Source organism: Humulus lupulus, chromosome 2, assembly GCF_963169125.1.
Source record: "Humulus lupulus chromosome 2, drHumLupu1.1, whole genome shotgun sequence".
In the NCBI taxonomy this organism is placed as follows: Eukaryota; Viridiplantae; Streptophyta; class Magnoliopsida; order Rosales; family Cannabaceae; genus Humulus; species Humulus lupulus.
Window position 1 is genome coordinate 3,336,020 of NC_084794.1, and position 16,641 is coordinate 3,352,660.

Below are 16,641 nucleotides of genomic sequence, written 5' to 3' on the forward strand. Positions count from 1 at the left end.
TAGTAGTGGAAGTACAATATCGTTCCTTCAAGGAATTAATCCACTAATTACCAAAAGCAAACTTTTATTCCTATTTGACTAATGAAAATCGAATGACAAATTAACAACTAACAATAAACTAGAAAAATGAAACCTAATTAACGAGATTTAATATAAGAGAAATATTAGAGCATTTTAATTTCATCAACCTTCAATTCTAATCAATCTATAATACCACTAATATGATTCTTAAAACTATGATTATAGCAGGTTTACTATTGACAATTCTATTCTTTCTCAAGATATAAAATATTCAGTTTATCTGTGAATTTTCTACATGTCTGTGATAATTCTATACATAAACTGCATTAAGAGCAAAAATCTAATTGCTACACAAACCAATTTGATACTTTCGTCCTAAATTGAAATCTATGTCAATTGCCTAAAGCTATTCCAATTCTCACTTTTCAGATATTGAATTAAAACCAATAATCATGCAAAAGATGGCCAATCAATTACAAGCGTTAAACACAAGAACAATAGATAAACATAAACTCAAAGAATCATAGAAATTGCATTAAAGATGAATAAAAAATCCAGTGACTACATTAAAATACCCTAAATAAGAATTTAGTTTATAATATTAAACATCATTGCATAATCTAAAATTCAAAAGTATAAAGAATAGAAAATTAAAAAAAACTAAAGAATCCTTCTTTGTTTCTCTCCTTCGCCGTCAGAACCTCCTTCTTTTCCCTCTCTCTAAATCTTCTTTTTATTTTCCCAAAAACAAAACCTACAAATTTCCATAAAAATTCCAATAATACCCTTGTGTCGGTATATCACCTAGATATATCGCCTGTCGACTGTACTCGATAAAAATTCAATATCTGTTGTCGTTTCTGCTTCAGCCAAAATTGAAATTCCTCATGTGGCGATATATCGCCCAAGACAGGCGATATATCGCATGTGCCAAATTTCCAAATATTAACCAATTTCGACTATATAAACAAATATTTATTTGAATTCTCGTACCAATCAGAATTATAGCGACACACTGCACAAGTTCACCAAACAGATCAAATACAAACTTTCTCTTGAGAAAAACAACCAAATAAAACTGAAAAAGTTATGAATAAATGTATATTTTGTATGCTTATCACACCCTCAAACTTGACTGGTTGCTTGTCCTCAAGCAAACAAAAGAAAGAACAAAGATACAATCCAAAACTAAAAAACTATTAGATGACTTAACTTCACAGAAAAATTTAAACTTAGACTAGGGGCATAACTTTTCTCAAAAATTCCAATTCTTCTTCAATCGTTCAACCAATGCTTCAGACCATGTAACTAGAATTTCAACATATCAATAATTTCTCCAAATACTGTCATTCATGCAAATACACATTTCATTTACAAATACTGTACAAAACATAATTTTACAAGTATCAACATTCATTCATACCACAAACCCATCAAAATTCACCATAAGCTTGCTCAATTAACTTGTCTCCACTAATATAAAATCTGTATCACGTAGATGAAAAGGACTTTGAAAGGCTCATAACATTAGGCTTAGGTAAAGGTAGATCAATAGTCATTTAGGCTCATAAATACCATAAGCATATAAACCTCAAAACCAGCCAAATTTCTATCCATCAGCACACCAAAAATCACCATTTTATACAATTAGAGAGATTACAACACTTGCATCATTTTTTTTAAACTCAAATATTAATAATAATTATTATTATTTATTTTTTTTAATTTTTTAATTTATTTTTTTTAAATATAACAAATACAGGCGTTCAATAATTACCTCCATTTGTTGAGTGGAAGGCATAAGAGTACTGATGACGAACCTGTTCCAAAGCCGCCCATATGGACTTAAACAAGTAGCCTTGATAGATCGTGGAGTGACCATGTCACTCCCCATTTTGTAAGTAGAGCCGGGTTTAGTCATTTCTCTTAAGAGCAAATCATAATCCTTGTCATTGACTCCTGCGCGATAATCATCATCTCATGGATCATTAAGGTCATAGAACCTGTTTATAATTTAAGGAGAATAACAAACATTTTTACTCCGAACTAAAACTGTATGATCCTCCATCTCCACAAAAGCATTTCCATAAAATTCTCATACCAAACCGGTATTGGGCAAAAGTTTGGGCTCACACAATTGCTGCCAATTTCTATTAATAATCATCTGTGGAAGAATGTCATCCATTTCACCTGGGCAAAAGTGAAACTCCACAATCACTGTTTTATTTTTTACAATCCATTTCTCAAATTTGTTTTGAGCAGTGGGTTAACAAACGTATGAGGAATAGTGACATTTGCTCGCTGGACAGTGAATATGGTCTTCGCTTTCTTAGGTGGCATGGGGTTATTTAATCACAAACACACAAACAAAAGTCTCTTGCAAAACACACAATCCCAAATCAACTCAGAAACACACAAGATTCCCCCAAAATATGTCAAAATCGTTCATTGAGTACCTTTATCAAACACTTAGTGTGCAATCTTGAAAAAATGTCCAAATATACTCAAATAATCCCACAATCTCTCCCAAATATATAGAATAAGCTCACAATATATCAATAGCAAGAACCACAAACCAATCACACAATAACTCCCACAAATCTGTCCATTACCCAAAAGAAAACCTAAATTCTTCAAATTTCTCAATATTTCAATATAAACATCAAAATTCCACAATGTCCTTGCAAAACTTGAAAAGGATGCGACACAAGTTCTTGAGTCACAGCAAAATTCGGATCCTTGATGCTTGATGTAGGTACTTGGAGAAAACAATGGAAGAAAATGAGGAACTTTTCGGGTCTGGAATGTTTGGACATGTTGATGACTTTAGTAGTATTGACGTACAATGTTGGAAAAAAATTGGCATTTCATGACTCTTAGCTTATATATGCCTTAAAAAAAAACCTAGAACAGTTTTATATATTTTCCATTTGATAATCCATAGCGCTTAAAAACTGAAATTGAGTCAGTTTAACTCAATTTCAACTAATTGAATCCCCTACCCCATAGTCTCTATAATTATCACGATTGCTTATTATTGGGAACTAAATCCTATTTATATATATATATATATGTCAACTAAAATATGGAAACAAAATAAATGGTGGATATAGAATTCAATTAAAGTTGAAAACAAAACCCCCATATTAGGAATATAAGTTTGGTAGTTTGGTTAAGATGGTAGTTTACCATGTTTATATTATGTTTAGGGTCGGACCCTAGATATAGGCAGGCCAGGCCTGTGCTTAGGGCTCCCAAATAAAAAGGCCTAATTTTTTTAAAAATGTTATTTTTTTTCTATATCTCATAATTTTATAAAAAATATCATTTTATATATAAATATTGTAAAAATATTAAAAAAATTCTTGGGCCCACAATGCTAACGGGCCAGCCCTAATTATGTTAGCAATTGTAACCGACTATACCCTTTGAGTCTCAGCTCTCTATATAAGAAGCTCAACTTGATAATCAATTACAACAAACACTCTTTTGTTTTATTCTCTCGTTTACAATACAGAGAAAACAAACGTCCCTATTTAATGTCGTACAATATAGCCATAAGACATTAAAACCTTTTCTACAAAGCCTATTAGAAATTATTTGGAGGGATGATGTCACGTCTCCTAGCCTTGTTTATATTTATGTGGGTCCCAAAGTCAACCAAATACTATATATTCAATTTTATTTTTTTGACAATGTTGTCCACCGTTAGCAACTTTACTTTTTTTTTTCTTTCTTATTTTTAGTTAAGATTATGTTAATTAAATAAAATATTATATTTGGCATTTCTCCTAAAATTAGCAACAATCGACACTTGTCCATTTTATTTATTTCACGTTAGTAGTTATTTCTGTTTGTATGAATCTGTTAGCTTGGTACTGACTTGCAAAAAGTAAATTCTCATTATATAGTTGTAGAAATATTCAATGTTTAATTTTTTTTTTAAAATGGTCATGTCATATTTAAATAAATTATTTTATTGAACGATTTAAAAAAATTTAATTTATTTTTTATTGTAATTTTTTCAACAAAATAATTCCTCTTTTTTGGGAATTATTATTTTATATTTCTAATATGTCAGCAACGATTTAAACATACTATTCCCTAAAACAAAACTATTTAAATATATTTTTTATTAAAATTATATTACTCTAACTTTTTTTGTTTATTTATTTACAAAGACTAGAAAATAATGTTACTTTTGTTTAAAATTTGTAATCATTTTTATGTTTTATTTTTCTTCCAATAATTGGTATGTTCTATTATAAGATTTTAATTATATTTTTTTATTAAAATTGAAAATAATTTAGACTCACGCTTTCTTTTTATTATTGGTATAAAAAATGAAAATTAAAATTGTTGACGCCGTTTTTCGTCAACAGATAAAAGAAGAGCACAAAAACAATGAATAATGATGGCCAAACGGTACAAACAAATCAAACACACGGTTTTTTACGTGGTTCAGCAGTTAAATCTGCCTAGTCCACGAGTCTCTGTTATTAATCTTAAGATTATCTCTGAAAAATTCTTTAGCCTGAATTCTCCAGAGTTTTCTCTCAAGGATCAGAATTTCGATCCTCTACAATGGTGCATGGCTTCTCTATTTATAGAGAAGGATGCAGAATACTATCCCACATATTTTGGGTAGTTACCTTTTGTGAATAAAATAAATGGCGTTAAATGCCTATAATCAGATAAAAAAAGAAACGTCCCTGAAGACCAGGAAACGCATAACTGATTAAATAATATCTCACGATTCTTGGGGATTTACACTAATAAATGAGGATTACATCTCATGTTTATAATACTTGTTGATATTCAAAGCGGGGATCGCGTATCTCTAAGGCTTTTGCCTTCCAAGTTTCCCATCATTGCCCGAGCCAGTGACATCTCCCGAGCTAACGTGGCTTTCAAGATAGTACATCGAGCTCAAGACCCATGCTCTGAAGTTGTTCCTAAAGAAGAGAGTGCTCTCAGAGCTCCCTTTCGAGCTCGAGATCATTTCGAGGTCACGATACTCGGGGTCGTGTATCGTACTCTGGAGGCTCGATTTACAATCCTAGAGCATACCCTAACCCACACGAGACCATTTATTGCGAACTCGACTTTCGAGGTCATATTTACTATAGCTCGAAATCTGGGTATAACATCTTGCCCCCTCAAAAGTATTTGTTCGAATCCTAAGAGAAGGAAACTTTTGAACTACTTTCTCTGAGAACTGTACTGTCACACCTTTGAAAATGGACACGCGTCAGCTGGGTATTGCTCACTTTAGGCACTTGAGTACCTTGGAAACATGCCCACGATCGTCCATCTGACAACTTTTCGGCGCCTTCTTGTCATTGATCCCCATCCGTTCGATCTAGTGAGGATTTCATTCGACGCTCCCGATTAATTCCATTTTTCCACCTATATATACAAGACCCCCCCCCCCCCCCCCCCCCCTCTTCATCTTCTTCTTCACGTTTGTTCATCATAAGCAAGAAAAGAAAAACAACCAGAAAACCAGACTCTCCTAAGAAGCTTCTGTCCTGCGCATGTTTTCTCGACCCAAGAAACAAAGAAATCCTGGTCTGTTCGAGTCAATGAGTTCTTTCTTGCAACCTCTTCTTCAGTCGACGATTTTTCTGCAATCACCATCACTGTGTAAGTATGCCATTTCTGTTGTTTTTTCTTTTTATATTGTTTTTGCTGTGTATGCTAGTTTACGCTCTTAGCACAATAAGATAGGGGGTTTCATTTCGATAGGCTTTCAAGTTTTCTAGACTTCTCCTGCTAGACTTCGCATCACTGGTATGTATCCAGTTTTAACGTTTGAGCAAAGTCTCAATTTTCTGGGTTTTGAAAATTTTAGGCCATGTTCCTTGCCTAATAAGTTTTCGGGTAAAAACCCTTGTCCTTGACAAATGCACGAAAACTGAGAATGCCCTTCCTGGCTAACCGCCACCTTTCTTTCCCTTGAATTTCGGGATTTTCAAAATATCTTCCACGCTCCCTTTTCTCTCCCGTGGGACACACGCTCTGACTCTTTAGTAAGGGTCTTAACATTTAATTTCTTGTTCCTAAATCCCCGAGCTCACACCATCGAGCTCGTGATTCTTGCATGCATGGCCCTCACCATTTTTTCTTTCTCGTTAGATGTCACAGAATCTGGAAAGACGGTGGGGGTCATTGCGAGCCATCCCTTACGAGCCTAAATCTCCGAGCCCAGAATCACTGTTCGTCCGGAATCAGCGTCGGATACAAGAATACGAGCTTGCGCGCGAGCAAGAGGACACTCGAGCTCACTATCGCCGTCAGATAGACGAGGTCATTGAAAGGAAGAGAAGAGTTCTTCAGGAGGCCATCTATCCGGAGCCCAACCCAGGACCTAGGCCAATTCCCCTCGACCCTGCGTTAAAAGTCACGGTTGCATATCTTCCAGGGGAACTCCAATTTTCTTTAATGGCGGAACCTTCGTCCTCGCAGCCTCGGAGGGAGATGTTCGAAGCCGAGCACTACCAGAGCTCGGTTACCACCACCGACCAAATAACTGACATTTTGGCCCTCCATGGCCTTAGTTCGTTGGACACCCTGAAGTGTCGAGCTCCAGCTAGTCATGAACGGAGCTGTTTTGCCCCTGGGGGCCGCGACGTCAGTGTGAAGTACTCAGCCTCGAGCCAGGAACATATGAGGGCAGGAGCTCTGCTGCCCTTGAAGTCCTTTTTCAGAGACTTCGCTGATTTCGTTGGGTTGGCTCCATTCCAACTCAACACCAATTCATACAGGGTGCTGTCTGCCCTGAGGTCCTTGTTCCACGAGCTGGGGTGGGAAGGACCTTCACCTCAAGAGATCTTATATCTCTTTTGTTTGAAAAGTAACCCCTCCCGAGCTCGGGGAGGAGATGGTTTTTATTATCTTTCGAGCTACCCCAAAGAGACGAAGATTTTTGAAGATCTTCCAAACCACCCTCCTGACTCCAAAAAGGCTTTTTTCTGGACAGACGGTTTGTCCCTGTCTCGACATCGTTCGTTCAGGCGGATTCGTAAGTACTCTTGTTACTTTAATTATTATATTTTTTGAGCTCGGAATTTTAGCCCTTAAGACCGTACTTAGCTGAAATGTGTTTCACTTTTCAGCTAATTTTAAGCGTCCCTCCCCCACCAAGGCAATGGGGGAGCACAGAGAGGCCTTGCTCCGACTTTCTTATGGCAGGAGGTCCCTTTTGTATCTTCTTCAAGAGGGCAAGCTCCGAGCCTGTGGGTTGTTGGGAGAAGTCCAGTCAACCTCTGACTGGTCTAATAAAAAATACGAACGTTGGGAGGAGGTGCCCCTGCCCACAGGCGCTCTTCCTCCGAGGAGAGAGAGAAAGCCAACACTCCCAGTTCGTCTGAGGAGTCCGCGGTCCGGAAATGAGGCCAACGATGAAGCCTCGAGCTCGGACTCAGATGAAGGTAAAGTCCTCCCTACCTCGAGGATGTGGTCCCCCACACTACTAGAACACAGGCCCAATAGGTTAGTCTCGTGCCCACAGGATAGATACCACTTCTACATATGGAGTTGGGTAGACGACTGTGTCCATAGGTTCGATAGTGGGCTCGGGAAATATGATACCATGTACACCACGGACGAGGTGTGGAATGGGATAGCGGTGCAGTACGGGACCAATGACTATAGGGACCTCTCGAGGTTATCCCCTACTTATAGGGAAGGCACTCCCCCCCCCGCCTCCTCTGAAGACGGGGGAATTTCATGGTCCCCAAGTTCGAGCTCGGGGGAGAGTTCCAGTTAGGTTTCCTTCATATCACTCTGTGTCTGATACCGAAATTACTTGCTGTAAATTTCTCTTTTACTGACTCAGTGTTGTGACTTGTGCAGGCGAGATGGACTCCGACCTCGACACCCTTATCGACAATGCAGGAGCCAAGAGGAGCAAACGCCCCAGGGCAGGGTCGGTGAAGACCAGCCAGCCGGGGAAAGGCTCCAAGAGATCTAAGAAAACGCCTCCTCCTCCCCCGCCGGCTTCGAGCTCTGCTGCTACGTCGACTGGCCGGATCAGCGCCCCCACGACCTCACAGGCTGTCGTCTCTGCGGTGGCACCGGCCTCGCTGGCTGGTATCCCTGTCGTGGTCGAATCCCAACCTCCTGTGGCAGGTCAAACGTCTTCTGCTCAGCTCGCCAAGAGACCCTCTGCTTCTCGAGCTCAGAAGCTAACCATCTCCACCCATATGGACTCAAATGTGGTGGATAACGCTGCCGGACCTCATGGATCTACGCTGATTTCGGATGTCATGTCCCAGATCGGCCAGAGCTACGGCAGTTTCGAGGCTCCTCAGTGGCAGTGCCTAACTGGCACCCGAGACCGCACTGTCCTGTACGAGAAGAGTATTGAACATACTGCCGCGGTAAGTATCCTTCTTTATTCCTTTTGCTTACATTCATACTGTCCTGAGACTAATGGTGGTTTCTTCCTTTTTTCAGGCTCTTGCCTTCACTGCCCAGCTCAATTACGAGCTGACCAACGAGATCCATTCGAGCAAGACTCATGCTCAAGAGGAGAGAGACCTCCACCTTAGAGCGAACGATGATCTGAAGGCGGCGAATGCTAAGCTCGACGCAGTGGTTAAGGAGTGTGAGGATATGGCCAAGGAGCTCAGAAAGCTGAAAACTGAACTCGAGGAGCAAAAGAAAGATAACACCCAACTTCGGGAGACCAATAAGAATCTCGAGGAGGACAAGACCGCCACCTTCGACCTTATAGAGGATGTCAAAGCTCGCCTTACTACCGAGTACAAAGAAAAGAAGGAAACGGCGGTTGACTCAGCCATGTACCGAATGTGGGCTTATAACGAAGAGCTTGACACCAGCTTCTTGGATCCCCACGAGGCGCCGTTTCTTGAACGATGGAACGCTCGGCTCGAGAAGGAGGAGGCCGAACGGCTTGAGAAGGAGAAGGCTGAGCAGCTCGAGAAGGAAAAAGCTGCTCCGGGAACCGTTTCGGAGGAAGCTCAGGAGGGTAGCCATGCTATTCGTCCTGAGGGGTCCGGTGCCACTGATGCTGAGAAGGCCACGGATACTCCTCTCTCTTGAATCTGACCTCGGGGAGATCAGTTATCGGGGCTGCGTCCCCTTATTTCTGTAATTATTTTAATTTATGCCCACAGGGCTGATACAAATCCCTTTACTATTCTTTTATATGCTTACATTTCTTGGCTCGAAATATTTTGCACATTTTTTCATTGATGAACCGGTTATGTTTATTTATTCATACAAACATAGTTTGGATTTTTAGGTTCGAAATTCGATGCATTCATGCATAGTTTATTCGAATTATCCGCTTCCGACCTCGTTACTTATCAAGGTCGGATATTACTTTTACCATGAACTCAAGAGTACTTATATGGTGTGTAATATGAATGATCTGGTTATATCTTTTTTTGTTTAGTCACTTTTCCTCATCCTCAGTTCTTGCTCCGAGGTTAAGAGTTCGAAACTATTTTTCTTTAAGATATTCCAGCCTCGATCTCGACTTATCTCGAAATAGGTTTAGTTTCCTACTTATCATCGACTAATTTTTTGGCTGGTTTGTTCCAAACCTGTTGTGTTTGCACATCTGGTTAACTCCAAATGTTTTAGGTTCTTGATGGTCGGTTATATCCGATCTATCTAAGCTCGCGTATTTGGTCATGTCCAAATACTTTGTTTTTTATAATTCAGTTATGTCCGATCTATCTAAACCGCGTACTTGGTTACATCCAAATACTTTGTCTTTGATAATTCGGTTATGTCCGAACTATCTAAATCGCGTACTTGGTTACATCCAAATACTTTATGTTTTTGATAATTCGGTTATGTCCGAACTATCTAAATCGCGTACTTGGTTACATCCAAATACTTTATATATATTTATTATTTTTTAAGCTCGTGGTATGTATACCAATGATGCCCCCTTAATATCCTATGAGTGTGACCATAGGTTATTAAATTAAGGGAGATTGCAAAAATAAAAATACATTACATGTGAAACAAAGCTGACCTTTTATTTGATGAAATTCAAAAACAAACAAACAAACAAACAAACTAGTACAGATAGAAATTCATGGTTACAGGCAACACCTCCTACACTATTGATAATATGGTCTAAGGTGTTCGCCATTCCATGCTCGTGGTATCAGGCTCCCATCTAATCTCGCAAGTTTGTATACGCCAGGTCGGATGACTGATTCTATCTGGTATGGTCCTTCCCAGTTTGGCCCGAGCACTCCAGCTGCTGGATCTTGGGTTGCTAAGAATACGCGTCTCAAAATCAAGTCTCCTACTCCGAATTTTCGATCTCGGACCCTTTTATTGAAATATCTCGTGGTTCGTTGCTGGTAAGCAGCATTTCTCAGCTGAGCCTCTTCTCTTTTTTCTTCGATCAAGTCTAGGGTTTCTTCGAGCTGAGTATGATTGGAACTTTGACCATAAATCTGAGTTCGGATCGTCGGAATTTCGACCTCGATGGGCAACATCGCCTCGCAGCCGTACACTAGAGAGAACGGAGTATGTCCTATTGAAGTCCGAGATGTAGTCCTATATCCCCAAAGGACTTGAGGCAATTCCTCGGGCCATCGTCCCTTTGCCTCCTCCAACTTATTCTTTAGAGAGCTCTTGAGAGTTTTGTTAACGGCTTCGACCTGACCATTCGCTTGAGGGTGAGCCACTGACGAAAAACTCTTTATTATACAGTTCTTGTTACAAAAGTTGGTGAATAAGTCGCAATCGAACTGGGTTCCGTTATCAGATACAATCTTTCTTGGTACTCCATATCGGCATACGATGTTCTTTACCACGAAATCAAGGATCTTTTTCGAAGTTATGGTCGCCAATGGTTCAGCCTCCGTCCATTTCGTGAAGTAATCAACGGCGACCACAGCATATTTAACTCCGCCTTTGCCAGTTGGGAGTGAGCCTATGAGGTCGATGCCCCATACCGCGAAAGGCCATGGGGGTGTCAACATGGTTAGTTCGGAAGGTGGAGCTCGGGGTATCGTGGCGAATCTCTGGCATTTGTCGCACTTTTTCACGTACTCGAAAGAGTCCGTTTTAATGGTTGACCAGAAATATCCTTGGCGTATAATCTTCTTGGACAGGCTATGCCCCCCGGTATGGTCTCCGCAGAACCCTTCATGAATTTCTTCAATGATCTTCTTAGCCTCGGGAGGAGTTACACATCTAAGCAACGGCATGGAGTACCCTCTTCTGTATAACTTTCCGTCCAGAATGGTGTAACGAGGAAGTTGATACATCAACCTTCGAGCTTGATTTCGATCTCTTGGAAGAATTCCATTTTCGAGATAATCAACTATCGGACTCATCCAGGTTGGTTCTGTTTCAATCATACACACATCTTCCTCGTCTGGCTCAATAATGCTGGGTGTTGATAGGTGTTCTACGGGTATAACATTCAGCTCTTCATTTTCGGCGGAAGTGGCGAGCCGAGCTAAGGCATCTGCATTTGAGTTTTGTTCTCGGGGAACCTGTTCGATTGCATAAAACTCGAAATACTCCAATGCGGATTTTGCCTTCTCCAGATAAGCTGCCATTCTTGTGCCACGAGCCTGGTATTCTCCCAAGATTTGATTAACCACGAGCTGGGAGTCGCTGTAGCAATGTATAGCTTTGGCCTTGAGCTCTTTTGCTATTCGTAGTCCCGCAAGTAAAGCCTCGTACTCAGCTTCGTTATTAGATGCTTTAAATCCAAATCTTAAAGCAGAGTGAAATTTGCTCCCTGCAGGAGTGATCAGAATAACTCCTGCCCCCGCTCCATTTTCATTTGACGAGCCGTCGACGTAAAGTTTCCACAGCTCGTGGGCCGTGGTTATTACCTCGTTGTCGGCTATATCAGTGCACTCCACTATGAAGTCTGCCAAGGCTTGTGCCTTAATGGTCGTTCTTGGATGGTAAGTGATCTCGAACTATCCGAGCTCAACATCCCATTTAAGGAGCCGACCTGACGCCTCTGGTTTAGACAGGACTTGCCTAAGTGGTTGATCTGTCAGTACATGGATGGGATGTGCTTGAAAGTAGGGGCGGAGCTTGCGAGATGAATGGATTAGGCTGAGGGCAAGCTTTTCCATCAATGGATATCTTGACTCTGCCCCCTGTAATCTTTTACTGATGTAATAGACGGGTTTCTGCACCCTCTCTTCTTCCCAAACGAGCACCGTGCTTATCGCGTGTTCGGTGGTTGAGAGGTACAGGAACAATACTTCTCCCGTCTCAGGCTTCGAGAGGATAGGTGGTTCGGCTAAGTGCTTTTTGAGCTCCTGAAAGGCCAGCTCGCACTCCTCTATCCATTCAAACTTCTTACTTCCTTTCAATAAGTTGAAGAATGGAAGGCCACGATCCGTTGACTTTGAGATGAATCTGCTCAGAGCAGCCATCCTCCCAGTCAAGCTTTGGACATCTTTATGCTTCCGAGGTGAAGGCATATCAATCAGGGCCTTTATTTTGTCGGGATTAGCCTCGATCCCTCGAGAGTTGACAATAAAGCCTAGAAATTTTCCCGAAGACACCCCAAAAGTGCACTTCATAGGATTTAGCTTCATGTGTATTTCCTGAGTACGCCGAAGCACTCTTCGAGATCGTCAACATGGTTCTTGTTAAGTTGAGACTTTACAAGCATGTCATCAACGTAAACTTCCATGTTGTTACCTATTTGCTCTGAAAACATCATGTTTACAAGCCGCTGGTACGTGGCTCCAGCATTCTTGAGTCCGAATGGCATGACATTGTAGCAGTAGAGCCCTTTATCTGTGATGAAACTTGTATGCTCTTGGTCGGGGGCATGCATGGGAATCTGGTTATATCCAGAATAGGCATCCATGAACGACATCAGGCCATGCCCCGCCGTGGCATCCACGAGCTGGTCAATTCTTGGCAGCGGAAAACAGTCTTTCGGGCAGGCCTTGTTGAGGTCCGAGTAGTCAATGCAGGTTCTCCACGTCCCATTGGGCTTCGGGACCAACACTGGATTGGCTACCCAATCAGGGTAAAAAGCGTCCCTGATGAAATTGTTTGCTTTCAGCCTATCAACTTCCTCCTTTAGTGCTTTCTTTCTATCCTCGTCCAGCTGTCTTCGCTTTTGTTGCTTCGGGGGAAAGCTTTTGTCTATATTCAATGCGTGGCTCGCAACATTTGGGCTTATCCCCACCATGTCTGAGTGTGACCATGCGAAGACGTCCTGGTTTTTCTTGAGAAAGCAAATTAATTGCTATTTTGCTTCGCCTTGGAGGTGTTTTCCGACCTTTACCTTCTTCGAGGGTTCAGCTTCGTCGAGCTGAACTTCTTCGAGCTCTTCCAATGGTTCGAGGTCAAATTTCTCCTCAATCCTTGGATCGATTTCCTCGTCAATTTCTAAAACCGTCCCGTCCTTATTTTGTACGATAACGAGTGCTTGAGCGCTCGTTTGTTTCTTTCCCCTCAAAGAGATGTTGTAACACTCTCTCCCTGCCAATTGATCTCCCCTTAATGTTCCGACCCCGCTCGGAGTTGGGAACTTAAGGGCTAGATGCCTTACAGATGAAACTGCCCCCAGCCCGACCAGGGCGGGTCTCCCGAGCAGTACATTGTAGGCAGATGGTAACTCTACCACCACGAACTCCATCATCTTGGTCACCGAGACTGGATAGTCTCCCAAGGTCACAGGGAGTTCGATGGACCCCATACAGGCGGTTCCTTCTCCAGAAAAGCCGTACAAAGTGGTTGCACAAGCCTTCAGGTCGCGAAGGGAGAGTCCCATTTTCTCTAGTGTTGCTTTATAAAGAATGTTAACTGAGCTCCCATTATCTATGAGAACTCGGCGCACTCTTTTGTTGGCAAGCTGTAGGGTGATAACTAGTGGATCATGATGAGGGAACTGGACATGGGAGGCATCTTCCTCGGTGAAGGTTATAGGTTGAGTTTCTACTCTTTGGCTCTTTGGTGCCCTTGGTTCGGGTTCATAAGGAGACCCGTCCCCCGTCTTCAGCTCATTCACGTATCGCTTTTGAGCATTTCTACCTCCTCCCGCGAGATGAGGCCCTCCCGAGATGGTTATTACGTCCTCTCCATCAATCGGCGGGGGCCTATCTTCTTCCCGAGATCGGGAGTTATTATTCTGTGCCACCGAAGGCGCGGCTATTCTCTGGCTTGCAGTAGTCTGTCCAGTATTCTGGTTTTTGACGTACTGCCGGAAATAGCCTCTCGAGATCAACCCTTCGATCTCGTCCTTCAGCTGTCGGCACTCATCAGTTGTGTGTCCGGTGTCTCTGTGGAACCGGCAATACTTACTAGAATCCCTCTTGGATTTTTGATTCCTCATTGGGTCCGGACGCCTGAAGGGGACCTGGTTTTCATTAGCCAGGTATATGTTTTCCCGAGACTCGTTGAGCTCGGTGTGCACTTTATATACGGAGAAATACCTTTCTCCTTTCTTCTTCTTTCCTCCTTCAGCCTCGGGGTTATCCCTCGCTCTTCTTCCTCTTGGAGGGATTCTCCTAGGTAGGCTGTGGAGCTGCTGGGTCAGCCGAGGCTGAGGCGGAGTTAATGTTTATCGTTGTAGTTTCGGTCTGCGAGGTCGCCTTCAGCGTTGACCTCGCCTCCTCTACATTGACAAACCTCTGCGCCCGTCTGTTAAATTCGGTTATTGACCTCACCGGTTTCCCTTGCATGTCATCCCAAAGGGCACTTCCGGGTAAAACACCAGCTCGGATAGCCATCAGGTGCCCACTGTCATCCACATCTCGAGCTCGGGCGACCTCTAGATTAAATCTTGTCAGGTAGCTTTTCAGTGTTTCGCCCGGCTGTTGTCTGACGTTAGTCAAAGTGGATGCCTCTGGTCTGACTCCCATCATAGCTCGGAACTGCTTCTTGAAGTCCCTAGACAACTGATCCCATGAAGTTATCGAGTGTCTCTTGTACTTCTCGAACCAACTCTTGGCAGGTCCGGCCAATGATGTTGGAAACAACATACACCTGAGCTCGTAACCCACGTTACTAGCTCTCATAATAGTGTTGAATGTACTCAGGTGACTGCATGGGTCGGTTTTTCCCTCAAATGCTGGGACGTGAGGAATCCGGAACCCTTGAGGAAATTGCGTGTTAGAAATATTTGGAGCAAACGGCTCGAGATCCTCGTCAGAGTCCTCATATCGACCGTTCCCTCGTTCATTCTTTAAAAGCCTAAAGGCTTTTTCGAGCTGATCAATCATTTCTTGGACTGGGTCCTTAGGTGGTGTCTGGAATTGACAATCATTGATCATGATTCCAGGCTCGCGTCTCCGTGAGGGATCTCTACGCCCATTCAGGTGATTCCTTAGGTCCGGATTTGTCTGATCTCCCTTCCCCCTGCTCTGATTCAGATGATTCCGCAGGTCAGGACGGGTCTTGCGGCTTCCAGTATTTTTACGACCTCGGTCGCGTTTACTGACGGACCTGGTCTCTCCGGACTCGTCACTGGTGAAACTCATTGATCGGTCGTTTCGAGATGGGTTCTTCCCATGTCGCCTTGTCTCCGCAGTGTGAGACCGGGACGTCTGACTTCTCTCGGATTGTGCGCCTCTCCGCTCCTGGAAAGTCTCCCTGTGCCCTTGTCTATCCCCCGTACGCCCTTGATCCTGATTTCGAATTGGTTGAGCGTTTCTACGGGGAGGTGAAGGATATCTTACGGGAGACGGAGGGAACCGTATGGGCGACGGTGGTGGTCGCTCTTGCCTCGGCCTAGAGGGTCCAGAATTTGCCCGAGATGGGTCAGTCGCGTTCGGTGCACTACCAGGAACCTGAGTCCGAGCCTCGGCAGAAGCTCGGTTATTCTCAGTTCCTGCAGGCACTTCCACAGGCGGATTAAGCGGGACCCGAGCTCGGGTACTCCTCTGGGGCCTAGAAGGAGCGGATGGCTCTGCTGGTGCCGGAGGTTGAGTCGGCCTCCTTGTGGCAGCATCTTTCCGTGGACGTCCACGGGGCCTCCGGGGAGGAACATGCACGTCCCTTGGAGGAGGGACTTGGTTTTCGCGCGGAGGCAGGGGTTGAGCCACCTGTGCCTCTGCGGCCATCCTAGTCAACTCCTCATTCTGTTTGTTGGCTTCTGCCAGCAGCTGTTTCAATTGCCGATTTTCTAGTTCTACAATAGGAACATAACGCTCAGGATTGTAGTACATGTCCTCATCCCTTGGTTGTGGAGGTGGTCCCTGGGAATCAGAGGACCCACTTCTTTCATCAGCATCCGGGTTCTCCATTGGTTGTTTTCCAGGACGCCTTGGGTAATTTTCTTCAGGAGTGTTCTGATTGTTTGCGGCCATGAATCTCTCAGGGATGAATGCTTAAGGCTCTCAATGAAAGCACCAAACTGTTGACGCCGTTTTTCGTCAACAGATAAAAGAAGAGCACAAAAACAATGAATAACGATGGCCAAACGGTACAAACAAATCAAACACACGGTTTTTTACGTGGTTCAGCAGTTAAATCTGCCTAGTCCACGAGTCTCTGTTATTAATCTTAAGATTATCTCTGAAAAATTCTTTAGCCTGAATTCTCCAGAGTTTTCTCTCAAGGATCAGAATTTCGGTCCTCTACAATGGTGCATGGCTTCTCTATTTATAGAGAAGGATGCAGAATACTATC